Raw genomic sequence first — 17,941 nt, forward strand, 5'->3', positions numbered from 1 at the left:
AGCTGAAAAGTGTCGCATCGCTCGCTTGCGGAGCGCATCCCCGACAGTGCGAGAAGTTTCCCGCCGCTACGAAGGTCGAGATCGGCGCAGCGCCTGACATCGCTGCCGGAGCCGTCGCACCCTTCGTTTGCGGGACGCACCAGACCGGTGCGGGAGAATCGAACATCGCTGCGAGTATCGTCGCAGAGCCTGTCGCCTGGGTGAGATCGCCGCACCGCTTGCTTGCGGACCGCATCACGTCGCTGCGAGCATCGTCGCAGAACCATCGCATCGAGGAGCTGCGAGAGAGAGGATCACCGCTGGACCGCGCATCGTCGCCCCGGAGATCGTCGCAGCCCCTACGAGATCATCGCATCGTGCCTTTGCGAGAACAGACTTCCCACGGAACCTACGCACCGGAATCCACGCAAGCTGCCTTCCTCCCCATAAAGACCGGATTCGTCGCCACACGCCCGCTGCTGCAGCGGGGCTGTCGCATCGCCTCCCCAGGGTCTCAGGAGTAACGCATCGCTTGTTTCCACCGCACCAGCTTCCTGCTTGTGGAACTTTGTTGCATCTAAAAGGTACTGTGAGTCAACGTGACGCAACTGTGAACTTTTCACGCATCTGTGGATTATTTGATCGTAACTTAAAGAACTTTGATTACAACCTGAAGAACTCCTTTTGAAACCATATCCTTGAACTGTGTGTTGGATTTTTGCCGTTTTGGTCTTGTGTAGTTTAGAATAAATATCTTTATTTTTCCTAAACTGTTGTGGAATCAGTTTGTGGTGTTTTCACTGTGTTAATGTGAGTGTTGGTACAAATACTTAATGCATTGCCTCTGGTTAGCCTAGACTGCTCAGGCCAAGCTACCTTGAGGGCGAGCAGGGGTTATCTAAGAGGGTTATCTCCTTGCCCTGACTAGAAGCAAGGGTCCCTATTTGGACAGTGGTACCTACCTCTGCCAACTAGAGACCCCCAGTTCTAACATTGGTGGTCAGGCGGTGGGATTTGAACTTGTATTTGTACTTGACCCACAGTAATTGGTGTACATCACTAGTGAGTGCAGCCCACTACGCCACCGCATACTATTGGTTTTTGAGTTCTATTTTTGAGTAACTCTTCGAAAAGCATCATGTCTCTGAATGGGAAGGCGCCCAGTGAGGAGGCAGAGATAGATTTGGAATTCTCGATTGAAGATCTGTACTCCTACCCGGTAAAGCATCTTAGGTACTTCTGCCAGCAGTTTGAGTGCCCCATAAAGAGCGCCTACAGGAAGGAGGAGCTGCAGAGAATCTTGAAAACCCATTGGGAGGCACAAGAAGGAAATGATGTTGTGGATGTAGACAGTGCTTTCCAAGGCAAAGATCTGCCAGTGGGCAGAGTAGGCTCAGGAGCTGGTAGCAACCACTCCAGTAGGGGCCTCACCCCAGAAGAGTTACAGGAAAATCAAAAGAATAAGAGAGTATGACTTGGAGGTCATGAAAATGAAAATGAAGCAATTGGAAGTAGAGAAGGCGGCGGAGGAGAGCAAGAATGCCCGCGCCTTAGAGGAAAAGAAATTGCTTTTGGCTCACGAGTTGAGAATGAAAGAGCTGGATCTGAAAAACAAGGAGGTGGATGCCAGTTCAAATGGTGGCAGCGCACAGCCAGTGCATGGGGGTAAGGTATATATTCCCAAGGACCTGGTACAGAATTACCATAGGAGTGAGGATATTTATGCCTGGTTCACTTCGTATGAAATTGCATTGAAGATGAATGGTGTGCCTGATAAGTATTGGGGGGCGGGCCTGTGGAAACATTTTGAGGCTTCTGGGAGGAGTGCTCTAGAGCCCTTAGAGTTGGCAGGTGCCATGACCTACCCCAATATGAAGGAGGCCTTATGTCTCAGGTATGGCCTTACTCCAGAGCAGTACAGACTGCAGTTTAGAAACTCCAAGAAGAAAGAGTCTGAGACTTGGATGGAGTGTGTGAATGGGTACTCCCGTGCACTGGAAGGTTGGATGAAGGGCAGTAAAGTAACTGATTTGAAGGGGTTGTTGCATTTAATCAGTTGGGAGCACTTGAGTAGTCTTTGTGTTCCAGAGCTGCGCCAGCATCTTTTAGACAGCAAGCTGACAGACCCCATTGAGCTTGCTAAGGAGGCGGACCGCTGGACCAGTACCAGGGTCCACAGAGGAATTGTGGGTACCACAGCCAAAGGTGGGCAGGGTCCCCAGCAGAAGAGTGGGGGGGACAAGGGTAACCAAAAGGAGTTCTCACAAGGGCCCCAAAATAGTTCCCAGGAAAAGGATTCACAACCCCCCAAATCTAAACAGCCATGGCCCTCTAAGGGCAGGCGGGACAATAGAGACAGGAGGAATAACCAGGGTCCCCTTACCTGCTATCACTGCAATGAGGTGGGCCATATTGCTCCGAAATGTCCCCAGAAGAAGCCCGCACCCACTGGTGCTCCCGCCCCAGCGTTAGCTAGTGTAGCTTTGGGTGGGGATTTGGTTTCTAGTGACTGGGGAGAGCTAGCAGTCATGACCCTTGTCTCGCTAGGAGACCGAGAGATGGTCCCGGAAACCTTACTGCCCTCTAACACTAAGAAATATGGGCAGAAGGTGACCATCAATGGGAGGGAGGTTGAGGCACTGAGAGACACCGGAGCGTGTGACATCCGTGAGGTGTCAGTGGGTGTCTGACGAGCAAATCATCCCTGGCGTACTCCGCCCTGTAGTGGCCGCTGACAGCTCAGTGCGCCTCTGCAAGCTAGCGAAGGTTTCCTTTGAATGGGGAGGAGTCTCTGGTCTTTTGGAGGTAGTTGTCAGTGATGCCTTGCCTGTAGACTGTCTGTTAGGCAACGACCTGGAGAGTTCTCCATGGAAAGACATAGAACACCGAACTCACTTGGAGATGTTGGGTCTACCTGCGTGGATCTGCGTGACCACGCGTGCTATGGCAGCCAGTAAGGGTGAATCAGCAGAACTGGAGCCTGAAACAGTGGCCCAGAGACCTGCCAGGAGAGGAAGAGGCAGAGGGCACGGAAAATCTGCCCCAGCCATTTCCACGGTCCAGGAGGAAGCAGAACCTGAGGGGGATGACCTGGAACCTACAGGGGAACAGGTGGCCGAACTGGGCGACCTACCTGAGCTGACCCATTGGCAGCAAGAAGGTGGTCCCTCCAGGGAGGAGTTCTGCCAGGCGCAGAAGGAATGCCCTTCCCTCATTGGTCTGCGGAAACAGGCTGTAGATCAGGCAGCAGGTGGAGCAGTCAAAGATCACTATGTTTACTGGGAAGGTGACCTACTTTATAGCGAGCCTAAGTTTGCTGAACCCGGTGCAGCCCGTGTGCTGGTGGTACCCGAGCGCTTCAGAAACTTCCTAATGGGTCTGGCTCATGACGTGCCTCTCGCAGGACATCTGGGGCAAGACAAGACCCTAAACAGGCTTGTCACCCACTTCCACTGGCCCCAGATGAGAAAGCACGTCGGTTCCTTTTGCAGATCTTGCCAAACCTGTCAAGCTAGTGGCAAGACTGGAATGAAGTTGAAGGCCCCCCTTCAACCCTTCCCAGTGGTAAGCACCCCTTTCGAGCGGGTGGGCATAGATATCGTAGGGCCCCTGGACCCCAAGACAGCCTTAGGCAACAGGTTCATCCGGGTCTTGGTGGACCATGCCACCCGGTACCCGGAAGCAGTCCCTCTCAGGACAATCACAGCACCCGTGGTGGGCCGTGCATTGATGGGGATCTTTTCCCGTGTGGGGTTCCCCAGAGAGGTGGTCTCCGACCGGGGTACCAACTTCATCTCTAGGTACATGAAGTCTCTGTGGGAGGAGTGTGGGGTAACTTATAAGTTCACCACTCCTTACCACCCTCAAGGAAATGGGCTTGTTGAAAGGTTCAACCGGACCCTGAAAGGCATGATTATGGGCCTAGCGGAGCCCATGAGACGGAAGTGGGACGTCTTGTTACCATGCCTGTTGTTTGCCTACAGGGAGGTGCCTCAGAAGTCCTTAGGGTTCAGTCCCTTCGAACTCCTGTATGGCCACCCTGTCAGAGGACCTCTCTCGCTGGTGAAGGAGGGTTGGGAAAAGTCCCGTGGGAAAACCCCCCAGGATGTGTTCAGCTATGTGCTGGCCATCCGCAACCAGACACAACGCTTCAGGAAACTCGCTCAGGCGAACCTGGAAGCAAGCCAGGAAGAAATGAAAAGATGGTACGATCAGAATACCACTCTGGTCGAATTTCAACCTGGGCAGAAAGTGTGGGTGATGGCGCCAGTGGAGCCTTGCGCGCTCCAAGACAAGTGGTCTGGGCCATATGAGGTGGTTGAAAGGAAGAGCGAGGTAACCTACCTGGTTAACCTGAAGACTCCCAGGCAGCCCCTGAGAGTCTTGCACGTGAAACGCCTCAAACCACACTTTGAGAGGTCTGAAGTAACCATGCTCATGGCTACAGATGCAGGGATGGAAGAGGATAGCGATCCTCCCCCTGACCTCCTGGCAGTCAAAGAGCAAGACGGGTCAGTGGATGGTGTGGTCCTCTCGCCCACCCTGACCCCAGAACAGCAGAGTGACTGTCGCCAAGTGTTGGGTCAGTTCTCCTCTCTGTTCTCCCTGACCCCAGGAGTCACCAACTGGTGCGTCCATGATGTGGACACTGGAGACAGTCTGCCTGTGAAGCAAAAATTTTACAGGGTAGCTGACAAGGTCAGGGCCAGCATCAAGGAAGAGGTTTCCAAGATGCTGGCGCTAGGGGTGATTGAGCCCTCCAGCAGCCCCTGGGCTAGCCCAGTGGTCTTGGTCCCCAAGAAAGCTGCTACCCCCGGTGGCCCTCCAGAACTCCGGTTTTGCGTGGACTACCGTGGGCTCAATGCGGTCACGAAGACTGACGCACACCCTATCCCCAGAGCTGATGAGCTTGTGGATCGGTTGGGAGCTGCCAAGTACCTCAGTACATTTGATTTGACTTCGGGGTACTGGCAGATTGCCTTAACTGATGGGGCCAAGGAGAGGTCAGCATTTTCAACGCCAGAGGGGCACTTCCAGTTCCGTGTCATGCCCTTTGGGTTGAAGAATGCCCCTGCCACGTTCCAGAGACTGGTTAACCAGGTACTGTCCGGGCTGGAGGAATTCAGCGCCCCATACCTGGATGACATTGCGGTGTTCAGCTCCACATGGGAGGAACACCTGCAACACCTCTGCGAAGTGTTGAAGGCTCTGCAAAAGGCAGGCCTCACTATCAAGGCCAGCAAGTGCCAGATAGGGCAGGGATCTGTGGTGTATTTGGGACACCAGGTGGGGAGCGGCCAGGTGGCACCCCTACAGGCAAAGATTGATACCATTCTGGCTTGGGAGCCCCCCAAGACCCAGACAGAGGTGAGAGCCTTTTTAGGACTCACCGGGTATTATAGACGGTTTGTCGAGGGATATGGCACCATTGTCGCCCCCTTGACAGAACTCACTTCCAAGAAGTTGCCCAAAAGAGTTGACTGGACTGACGCCTGCCAAACTGCTTTTGATGCCCTGAAAACTGCGATGTGCACAGCACCGGTGCTCAAGGCACCTGACTTTTCCAGTGAGTTCATAGTTCAGACGGACGCTTCAGAGCATAGTGTGGGAGCAGTACTCTCACAAGCCACTGAGGAGAATGGAGACCAGCCAGTAGCTTTCATTAGTCGGAGGCTACTCCCCAGGGAACAGAAGTGGAGTGCGATTGAAAGGGAGGCTTTTGCTGTGGTCTGGGCTCTGAAAAAGTTGAGGCCCTACCTGTTTGGGACTCACTTTCGTGTTCAGACCGACCACAGACCCCTCAGGTGGTTAATGCACATGAGGGGAGAAAACCCAAAACTGTTGAGGTGGTCCATCTCCCTACAGGGAATGGACTTTACGGTGGAACACCGCCCTGGCACAGAACACGCCAACGCTGATGGTCTGTCCAGGTTTTTCCGCCTTAGTGAAGAGAACTCCCAAGAGGGTGGGTAGTTCTCCCCACTTTCAGCTGGAGGGGACACGTGTTAGACCTGGCATCTTTGGCGTGATTACCCCTATCTTTTTGGCTCTGCCTCCTGTATTTTTCGATGCTGTGCTGGATTCGTTTTTGCTGGTTTAGATGCTTTGGACACTCTGCCACTGCTGATCAGTGCCAGAGTGTAAGTGCTCCCTATGTAAATTGTTATTCTGATTGGATATACATGTTTGGCATATTTGTATCACCATGAAGTCCCTAGTAAAGTGCACTGGGTGTGCCAGGGCCAGTGATGACAAATGCTACTAGTGGGCCTGCAGCACTGATTGTGCCACCCACAGGAGTAGCTCTAAAATGGTGTCTCGGGCCTGCCACTGCAGCGCCTACGGGCAGTTTAGAACTGCCATGTCCTCCTGGTCCGCGTCCCCGCTGACCAGGCCTAACCCTTCCCTTTTCGTGCACATCAGTCACCCCTATGGAAGGCCCAAGGTACCCCCCTGGGCAGGGTGCCGTGTATGTGAAAGGTAGAGCATGTACTAGTGCAGGTGACATGCTCTGGTAGTGAATTACAGCCATTTTCGTTTTTCACTATTGTAAGGCTATCTTGTTCCATAGGTTAACATGGGGGATGCTGGCTACAGTGGTTAACAGCATTTCTTCCCATAGGAACAAGATAGGACATAAGTATCTAGTATCCCTGAACTCAGAATTTAATAACGCATCTTTTAGGAAAGGTGGGTTTTAGATCCTGTGTTTGAGAACAGCACTTTTAGAAAGTTGCTGTTCTCTTGTCTGACCCTTCTGTGTGCCTGGGCCTGTTTGTGTATTGACTGTCTGGTTTGTGAGTGACAGGGGCTGGGGAATTCCCCCGGAGGCTGGATGAGTCAGCACTAGGCTGAATGAATGTAATTGCTACCTGAGTGGTGGGAGGAGTTAGCACCTGGGCTGAATAGGGCTGTGCCTGCCTGCCACAATGCTGGCTCCACCTCCTGCGGGGCGGCTGAGGACCCTGCCCCTCACTCTGAAAGGAAAGATGCAGCCAGCAAAACAAAGTGCTCAGGATCCACCCAGAACTGGTTCAGACCGGGCTCAGGGCCCACATGCACAGAGAGAACAAAGACTTTAGGGGTATAAGTACAGGACCCCTGACAACAGAAAATTAGATCATCCTGGAAATCAAGAAGGAACCTCTGCCAAGGAGAAAGCTGACTCTGAAGAAGGAAGACTGTCCTGCTGTTGCTCTGCTGGACTGACCTGCTGTTGCTTTGCTGCCAAGGAGAGGGGAAGGACTTTGCTGTGAGCTGTGTCCCCTGTCTTGTAAGGAATCTCCAAGGGCCTGAGAAGAGCTGGCTCCCTGTTTCCGAAGTCCCAGGAACAAAAGGACTTCACCCCCAGTCTCCCTGAACTCTGCTGAGAGAGTTCTGTCCTTCGTAGAGCGCTTGATCCAGTTGTGGGGCCTCTAGAAGTTGAACCTGAGCTGGGAAGCTTGAGACTAAGCTGAGAGACTTGTGAAGCTGAAAAGTGTTGCATCGCTCGCTTGCAGAGCGCATCCCCGACAGTGCGAGAAGTTTCCCACCGCTACGAAGGTCGAGATCGGCGCAGCGCCTGACATCGCTGCCGGAGCCGTCGCACCCTTCGTTTGCGGGACGCACCAGACCGGTGCGGGAGAATCGAACATCGCTGCGAGTATCGTCGCAGAGCCTGTCGCCTGGGTGAGATCGCCGCACCGCTTGCTTGCGGACCGCATCACGTCGCTGCGAGCATCGTCGCAGAACCATCGCATCGAGGAGCTGCGAGAGAGAGGATCACCGCTGGACCGTGCATCGTCGCCCCGGAGATCGTCGCAGCCCCTACGAGATCATCGCATCGTGCCTTTGCGAGAACAGACTTCCCACGGAACCTACGCACCTGAATCCACGCAAGCTGCCTTCCTCCCCATACAGACCGGATTCGTCGCCACACGCCCGCTGCTGCAGCGGGGCTGTCGCATCGCCTCCCCAGGGTCTCAGGAGTAACGCATCGCTTGTTTCCACCGCACCAGCTTCCTGCTTGTGGAACTTTGTTGCATCTAAAAGGTACTGTGAGTCAACGTGACGCAACTGTGAACTTTTCACGCATCTGTGGATTATTTGATCGTAACTTAAAGAACTTTGATTACAACCTGAAGAACTCCTTTTGAAACCATATCCTTGAACTGTGTGTTGGATTTTTGCCGTTTTGGTCTTGTGTAGTTTAGAATAAATATCTTTATTTTTCCTAAACTGTTGTGGAATCAGTTTGTGGCGTTTTCACTGTGTTACTGTGAGTGTTGGTACAAATACTTAACGCATTGCCTCTGGTTAGCCTAGACTGCTCAGGCCAAGCTACCTTGAGGGCGAGCAGGGGTTATCTAAGAGGGTTATCTCCTTGCCCTGACTAGAAGCAAGGGTCCCTATTTGGACAGTGGTACCTACCTCTGCCAACTAGAGACCCCCAGTTCTAACATTCTCCATAGGGTAGAATGGGCAGACTGGCTATTACATCTTATAGTCCTAACTGTCCCAAGGAACATGGTAGAAATTCGAGTTTAGTATGCCTGAGCTCAGAATAATAAAATACATATTTTAGCAAAGTTGGTTTTAATATTCTGTGTTTGAAAATACCACTTTTAGAAAGTATGTATTTTCTTGCCTAAGCCTTCCAGTGTGCTCTGCTGTTATGTGTATTGGCTGTCTTGGTTTAGAGGGGCAAGGCAGACTGAGTCAGACCTGGGTTGAATAGAGAGATCTGCATTACATACTGGGGAGGGGTAGCTCCTTGACCTGAATAGGGCTGTGCCTGGCAAGGTGAATGCTGGCTCCACCTCCTACTGTGCGTCTGATGGCAGACCCCCTCTTTTTGAAAGGAAGGATGCAGCCTGGTAAACAAAATGCTCCAGGCCTGAGCCGAACTGGTTCTGGCTGGGTTCAGTGACTAGAGAACTTTGAAAACAAAGACTTTTGGGGTATAAATATCTGTTCCCAAAGTCCAAACCCCTGATTTTTGTATTGCGCCTGGATGTCAAGAGGAACCTCTGTCCGTGTTACTGAAGGAATCTGCAGGAGAGGACTGTCCTTGTGCTTGTGTGCTGTTTCTTGGATTGGCTTGCAGTAGTTCCCCTTGGACTTGGAAGAAGAGGGAAAAGGACTTTTGAGAAACTTTTATTTTTTCTAAGCAATCACTCAAGGGTTAGAAGAGAGCTAGCCTCCTGCTGGAGTCACAGGCACATCTGACTCCCTCACCAGCCTCCTGATTCCTCCCAGCGAGGATTTCTATCTGCAGGTGAGGCCCCTGTGAGTTCCAGGGCCTCTAGTTCTACTACAGAGAAGAGAGTGCAGAAAATCGTCGCTAACGCCCGTTTGCGTGCCGCTGCAGCTGAAAAGTGTAAGAAAAATCCACGGGCTGCTGCCGCCGAGCACTCGCAAACCAAAGATCATCGCATCACACGCTTGCTTCCCACAAAGTGCTCGCTAACCCCAGAGATCATCGCATCGCATGGTTGCGGGCTATTCGAAGGCTCGCTAAAGTGGCGGACGCCGTGCGTCCGCCATTTTCCTCGCATCGCACCCAGATCGTCGCTCTCTCACGGGGCGCCATTTTCTTTCATCGCAACAAGATCGCACACGCAACAGGATCAGCGCATCATCCTCCCTCGCGGCAAGGATTCAACGCATCACTGGCCTAGCATGACGAAGTCTGTTGCTTTGTCCGGCACGCACCCGCAGACCGGCGCATCATCCTCCCTTGTGGCAAGAATTCAACGCATCGCCGGCCTAGCATGGGGGAATTCATCGCTACAGCTCGTTTGCAACATTTTGCTTGTTTTGCTAAGAAATCCAGGTACTTTGTAAGTAAACGGGTCGCAGAGACCCCTGATTTGAACTGAACCCCTATTTGAACACTTTGAACTCTTTTTGCAGCTTTTCAAGAGTACCCCCATTTTCAGTATTGTGGCTGTTTACCGTTATTGGTCTTGTGGTAAATCTATATATAAAGATACTTATTTTTATAACTACTTGTGTGGTGTCCCTTTGTAGTGTCCTTCACTGTGTTACTGTGTATGATCCAGAATGCTTTACACACTGCCTCTGAGATAAGCCTAGCTGCTCGTGCTACATTACCATAGGGTTGAGCAGGGGTTATCAAAGGGTGTAGCCTCCTTACTCTGACATAGGAAGAAGGGTCCCTACTTGGACTGTGGCCAGCCACTGCCAACTAGAGACCCCCATTTCTAACAACATGCCACACACACCAGGGCATGTCCAACCTTATACTTACAATGCACCCTGCCCTTGGGCCTACCATAGGGGTGTCTGATATGAAGAAAAGGGAAGATTTAGGGACTGGCAAGTGGGTGCACTTGCCCAGTCAGCATGACAGTACCAGACTGCACGCAGGCTTTGCAATGGCAGACCGTATACATATTTTACTAGGCTGCTTCTGTGGGTGGCACAACCAGTGCTGCAAGCCCACTAGCAGCATTTGGATTTACAAACCCTGGGCACTCCTTGTGCACTGTACTAGGGTCTGTCAAGTAAACCCAAAACTGAACATGACGAGACACATTAAGAATTTGGCCAAAAGTGCTATCCTTAACCTCAGACTACTGAACAAAATAAAACCCTTCATTCCACCCAGTGATCTCAAACAGGCCACCCAATCTCTTGTGACTTTCAAGACTGGACCATGGGAACGCAGTCCTCTGAGGAATTCCAAAATCGCAACTGGCTCCCATCAAAACAACACAGCATGTGGCTGCCAAAATGATCAACAGTATCAAGAAATTCGATCATATCTCCCCTGCACTCAGGGAACTGAAATGGCTTCCAGTCGAAATGCGGATTAGCTTCAGAACAGCCTGACTCACCCATAAAGCCCTTCACACCGGCAACCCCGAATATCTGGCGAAAAAACTCAAAAAAGCCGGTCAGACCAGGAACCTGAGAAGCTCAAACTCCCTCCTACTCCTCCCATCTAAAACTAGAAGAAAAAAGACGGCGTACCGATCCTTCGCCGGAAGTGCTCCTAAAATCTGTAACTTTATTCCCCCTTACATCAGAACCATTCCTTCCTTTGTAGAATTCAAAATCCAACTCAAAACCCTGTTCCTCAATCGCTCCCTAGGGAGTGGGTAGCTTGGGGCAGATAGCGGACATCACGCTCTGCTCCAACTATAAGACTCAGTAGAATCCCGAAGACAAAGACTGTCCTGCACTATAATGTGTTGCTCTTTTATTTTGCGTTCCTCTGTTAATACGTCGCCTTCTATTTTGTATCTGGTGATTATCTGCTATGTACTTGATGTAACGCGCTCAGATACCCTAGGGTCAGGCCAGAGCTATAGAAAACTTCTTAAATAAAATAAATAAATAAATTAAAATACATCAATTTGCAGTAGGGAGCACTTCCACTGTGGCACTGGACAGCAGTGGCACAGTGCCCAAAGCACCTAACATCAGTAAAAACACATGAGGCAACATCAAAAAATGGAAGGGAGACCCACGCCAATGGTGCCAGGTCTAACAGGGGTAGATTGATGTACATTGGAGTGGGGTACATTGGGGTAAAGTGGACTGGGGAAGATTGGAGTAGAGTGGATTGGAGTGTGGGTAAATTAGAGTGGGTAGATAGGGGAATTGGAGTGGGATCGGTTGGAATTGAGTGGGGTAGATTTTAGTGGAGTGAAGTGAGATAGATTGGAGTGGAGTGGAATAGAGTAGATAGGGGTAGATTGGAGTGCGATAGATTGGACTGGGGCAAATTGGAGTGGGGTGGGGTCACTGGCGTAACGAAAAGTGAGGGGACCTCCCTGCACAGTACTTAGGGGGCCCCCTCCGGGCTCAATCAGGAGCTCTTCCGGCCAGAGTTCAGTGCTGAGGGGGCCCCTTGGAGCTAGGGGCCCCCCGCGCTGCATGGGCTGCGGGGGCCTGTGTTACGCCCCTGGGTGGGGTAGATGGGTTGGAGTGGGGAATATCAGGGTCGACTGGGGTGGGGTGGGGTGGAGTGGTGTAGATTGGAGTCGGGTGCCTTAGATTGGAGTGGTGTAGAGCTGAGTACTTAATGCCCCCCTCCCCTATGATTAATATATCTTGCATCCTTGGTAGCAGTGGTAGTTACTTGTTATGTTCCATGCATATACCTTATTCCCTAGTGACAGTGAGGGCCCTTGGGCAAAACTAGAAATGAAATACAAACTGTACACTTTGAAACATGTTAACTGGTGGCAAACTGTTATTCACAATGTATGCACAAGAAGACACGTAACAACTGCCGCTTGGCTATGCGGATTCACTAAGTATGTATCGGCGACTCAAGACAGCTTCCCAATGCAAGCACATGTGACACATGCAAACTGCAACTTCACCCATGTGCATGGGCAGACCTAATTAGAAAAGTCCTTATCACGCTCCACGTGTGAAGGTGCACCTGTGGGGGTCAATGGATATATAAGCCGCCCTTCACGTAGGCTTCCCGTTTAGCCTTGTTGATGTCAGCAGTTACCTGCCACTCCAGCATCCCGGCTCAGCTCATCCAGTCAACAGCTTTCCCAGGACATTGACATCCAAGCCCCAGTACTTCCTATGCCTTCAGCATTTCAGAGTTCAGAAACTTCCTGCCAAGAGAGAACAAAAGATAAAAAGCCAGGATGGACTAGCACATCTGGGGCCGTATTACATGATGTGCCCCAAGGGTGCAAAGTGCATGTGCTACCGCTTTGCGGGACCCAGGGCACTTTTTATATTATAGAAGGGGCATCAGACGCTAGTGCAGCCCCTTCTGTAATACTGATAGCGCTGGCACACATAAATCACCAGCCCAATCTTCAGCGGCAGTTCCCTCATTTGCATGGGGGTGTGTCTTTCTGTTACTTAGGCATTACTTTTGCAGGCAAGGGGAGATGGGTGTGCGAACACAAAAATATATGCGCTAAGATGATTATGAACACCAATGGGATTTTTAGATTTGCGACAAAATTGGGTAACCGTCACATCGAGGACATGGTTACTATCTTTAATGCAAGATGTGTTACCTCTGCCCTTTATGGTGCAGAGGTATGGGGTCATAGTCAATTTGATTTATTACAGCAGGATGAAAATACTTTTCTTAACCCCTTCGATGCTCATGACGGAACGGTTCCGTCATGAGCGTCGGTTGGCCTGTGCTCATGACGGAACCGTTCCGTCATGAGCCCATTGGCTCATTAGAACGCTCAGCACAGCGCAAAAATTCGCGCCGCGCTGAAGCGGTTAAACGTCTTCTATGTGTTCCACAATTAGCTTCAACTGAACTCATACATCGTGAAGTGGGTATTAATTACATTACAGATCTCGCTGCCCTTCGCCCGCTTCTCCTATGGAGATCTATTTGGGCTAAGAACAAGACTTTTTTTACCCAATCCATAATTAAAGACTGTATGAGATTATAAAATTCCCTTAAAATTCCATGGCTAAATTACATCCACCATTGGCATGGCCTCCTTTTTAATTATGATGCCCAGACTGAACTAGATTATGCATCTTCAATTGCTAAATCGGAGATAAAAACCTCTTTTCTTACATCCACACTAATATAATAAAGAGAGAGCCCAAACCTTTGAGGCGGGTAATCTCAGGAACCACAGCACCAATCACAACACCCAATACAGCGTTGGAAAGGGCAGTTCCAGCAGAAGGACATAGGCTATGCAGACGCCCACCATATACATTTAACAGGTAAAAGAACTGTGCCAGCAAAGTAGTTCCTTGTGGGCGTGTCTGCGTTGTGCTGTGGGCGTGTGCTGGGGGCGTGTGGTACGTTCCGCCCTTCATGCCATGTCTCATATTGTGTGCTAATCCCACCCTGCTCCCTTTAAATACCCCTGCACCCCATAATCATAACCCATCCTTACTCCTTAAAATACCCTAGCACCCTTAAACACTAACCCATCATAACCCTATAAATATACCCTGTACCCCAAAACCCAAACCTATCCCTAAACCCTAAAATAACCCTGTACCGCAAACCTAGCCCTGAACCCTATAAATACCCCTATACCTCAAAACCCAAACCTACCCCTGAACCCTAAAAATACCCCTGTACCCCAAAACCCAAACCTAGCCCTGAACCCAAAGAATTCCACTGTACCCCAAAACCCAAACATACCCCTGAACCCTAAAAATACCCCTGTACTCCAAAACCCAAACCTACCCCTGAACCCTAAAATACCCCTGTACCCCAAAACCCAAACCTAGCCCTGAACCCTAAAAATACCCCTGTACCCCAAAACCCAAACCTAGCCCTGAACCCTTAAAATACTCCTATACCGCAAAACCCAAACCTACCCCTGAACCCTAAAAATACCCCTATACGCCAAAACGCAAACCTAGCCCTGAATCCTGAAAATACCGCTGTACCCCAAAACCCATACCTATCCCTAAACCCTAAAACTACCCCTGTACCCCATAATCCAAAACTATATCTGAACCCTTAAAATACCCAAACACTCCAAAACATATACCTCAGTAACCCAAAACATATACCCCTATACCCATACTTACCTTATCCAAACATTTAAAAAAAACATGCTTTTACCATTCATGCATTTACAACGAATTTCGTTGTAAATGTATGCATGGTAAAAGCATATAAAATGTAATGCCATGCGTTATAATGGCATTGCGGAGTCATGGTACTTTCGTAATGAAAGTATGCAGAGTGATGGTATGCGGAAAGAAAGTTGCGGAATAATGGGTGTTTATCCTCCCCCGGTAAGTACATTGGTGGAACGGCGGCCAACATCTACAGCAACATACTCATATTTTTTCACCACTAATTTGAAAAACGCACAGGTCTCTCTCATTGATGGCCAGCACCGACATACCCTTTTAGACACACCTCCCGCCACAAGTTCTAGAATTGCGAAATTTAGAGCTGGGGAGCTATGTTCGAATCTCGGCATCAGCCCACCATCCTGTGATTCCAGGCAAATCGCTTTGTCTCCCTGTGCCTACCACAAATGAATGTGTTCTTCTGTAATGTAAATTGTGCTCATGCCATGTTGTCGAGTTCGTGCTATATAATATTGCAAGGAAAAATAAAGTAGGGAAACTCGAGTTCACATACTACTGAACGCGCACTCTTAAGTGCATCAGCAGGGCACTGTGAATCGGAGCATTTCACAGGCCTGTCACAGATAAGAAATGCTATCAAAACGAAATCCTACAAAACAATATACTACTGGCCGGCAGCAATTCATACCCGGACAACGTCGGGACGGGCTGCTAGTATAAAATAAAGACCCGTCTTAAAGCTATTGGTGACCAGCCAACTTTTATGTTCTATCAACAATTGGGCCTTAATGATGGTTTTCAGGATTATTTAACTATTATCTCTAAACCATCTCATCGTTTTGTTTGGACTTGTCTTCGGATGGGTATTGCCCATCATATTGTGGCACTCCCAGTCATGAAAAAGCGTTCTTCTGCCGTCTGTCCTTGTGACAATACATCACGACAAAGTTGCTGCCATTTTCTATTATTCTGCAAATGTTATCTTTTTTTAAGGAAATTTTACTTAAAACCTATCTTTTTAAAGCATAATGTAAGATCAACAATAACTGCAATGAACTTGTTGATCTCTTTGAACAACCCAGGATTAGATTTCCATGAAGCATCTTATCTATAACATTCTATTGCTATCAGGAAATCTATTGTAGTCTGACAACTGAGAGGGTACAGCTAACCGCTCCTAAACCATTGATCGTTAATATGGAAAATGTTACGGCATCACTAATGTAAACGGCACGATACACTTTACTTTAACACTTAGCATATATAGTACTGTTTAAACAATGGAAAACTGGAAAATTTGAATTGCACAATGCACTTTTCCCCATTCTTTTGAACAAAATTGTGAATATATGATCTTGTTTGTCGATCTATGTATTTCCATTGACTCTTAACTGTTGGTATATGTTGCCTGTTTTGTATTTTATTAATTTTTGTAATTTTTTTTATTGCTTTCCTGAAGATTATATGCACTGCTTATATAGTTGTATATTATACCTGAATAAAAGCGTATGAATTGAATTGGGTTAGAGTGGAGTAGTGCAGAATGAGGTAGATTGGATTGGCATGGGTATATTGGGGTAGATTGGAGGTAGGTAGATTGGAGTGGAATGGACTAGATAGTGAGAGAGTGGGATGGAATAGGGAAAAATTGGGTAGAGTGGAGTAGATTGGAGTGGTTGGGTAAATTGCAGTGGGGTGGAGTAGATTGTGGCAGACTGATGTGGTGCAGACTGGGGTAGACAGAAGTGAATAGATTGGAGAGGAGATTGGAGTGGAATGAGGTCGATTATATTGGAGTGGGGAAAGTTGGATTGGGGTAGATTGGGGTGGTGTCGAGTAGATTGTAGTGGAGGGAGGTAGACTAGAGTAGATTGAAGTGTAGTGGAGTAGACTGGAGTGGTGTGGGGGTAGACTGGAGTGTAGTGTGTTAGACTGAGGTTGAGTTGGGTGCATTGGGGTAAATTGGAGTGGAGTTGGGTAGACTAAAGTGGAGTAGTATAGCCTTAAATGGAGTGGGGTAGATTGAGGTAGAGTGGAGTGGGGTAGATTGTTGTGGAATGAGTTAGACTGTGGTAGATTGAGTGGACTAGAGTGGAGTGGGGTAGACTGAAGTGGAGTAGTATAGCCTTAAATGGAGTGGGGTAGATTGAGGTAGAGTGGAGTGGGGTAGATTGTTGTGGAATGAGTTAGACTGTGGTAGATTGAGTGGAGTTAGGTAGATTGAAGAGGAGTGGGATACAGTGAAATAGAAAGGAGTGGGGTAGATTGGGTAGAGTGAAGTGGGTAGATTGGAGAGGAGTGCGGTAGACTGGGGTAAACTTGAGTGAAGTGTGGTAGATTGGAGTGGAAGGGGGAAGACTGGGATAGATTGCAGTGAAGTGGAGTGAGGTAGATTGGTGTGGATTGGGGTAGAATGGAATAGATTATGGCAAATTGTAGTGGAGTGGAGTATATTGGGGTGGGGTACATTGATTTGGAGTGAGGTAGATTGGGGCTAAAATGGGGTAGATTGGAGTGCAGTGACATGGAGTAAGTGGTGTGGAGTGGAGGGGGTTAGAGTGGAGGGCCGCAGAGTAAAGAGACATAGAGTGGAGTGGTGCAGAGTGGAGTGGTGTGGTGTGCCATAGGGTGCCTTAGATTGGAGGGGCATAGAGTGGAGTAGCAGGGACTGGAGTGACATGAAAAGTTGTAGAATAGAGTGGCATGTAATAGATTGGAGTGGGGTGGCATAGAGTGGAGTAGAGTGTTGTAGGATGGAGAAGTGTAGAGGAGAGTGGCATAGGGTGGAGTATGCATAGAGTGATAGGGCACTGCCATTACAAACAACACATTTTTCGTTTACATGACCATTACATTTGCACAGACATAGTTTTACTGCGCAAAAAAAAACCCAGTATAGAAATGTCATTGCTTAGTGTATTGATGTGTTTTGATCATATTCAAATATTTATTTTTACAATACAAAATAATAAAAAATGATACTATCATAATTATGATATATTCTGAAATATCAGCACAGTTCACTTTTGTTTTGTGCTAGAAAAAAGGCATTTTTTACAGAAAGATTGTAACATAATTGTTTTCACTTCGAAGTCAGAGAAAGAAAAGTAAATATTAGGCTCCCTTGCAAGACAGAATCTGACATTTGGCCTTTATATTTAAATGCACCTAAAATTTGATAAGATAAGAACAAGAGTTAAAAGCCTGTTTACAGAAAGGAGCCTTAAGAAGAATTAATTAAACAAATGATGCTCCATGGACTGAGGACTCAAGCTGGTCAGCCAAAAAAACAAATAAAACCAGCAAATAGAAAGCTACAAATGTGAATTACAAACCACAAAGCCAATGGTCCGCAATGAAAGGAATACATTATCAAGGAAGCTTTCAGAATGCCTACAAAAGTATTTAGCAAACCAGGCAACTGCTGCTGCTGTCCGGT

This window comes from Lissotriton vulgaris, chromosome 3_1, assembly GCF_964263255.1.
Source record: "Lissotriton vulgaris chromosome 3_1, aLisVul1.2, whole genome shotgun sequence".
In the NCBI taxonomy this organism is placed as follows: domain Eukaryota; kingdom Metazoa; phylum Chordata; class Amphibia; order Caudata; family Salamandridae; genus Lissotriton; species Lissotriton vulgaris.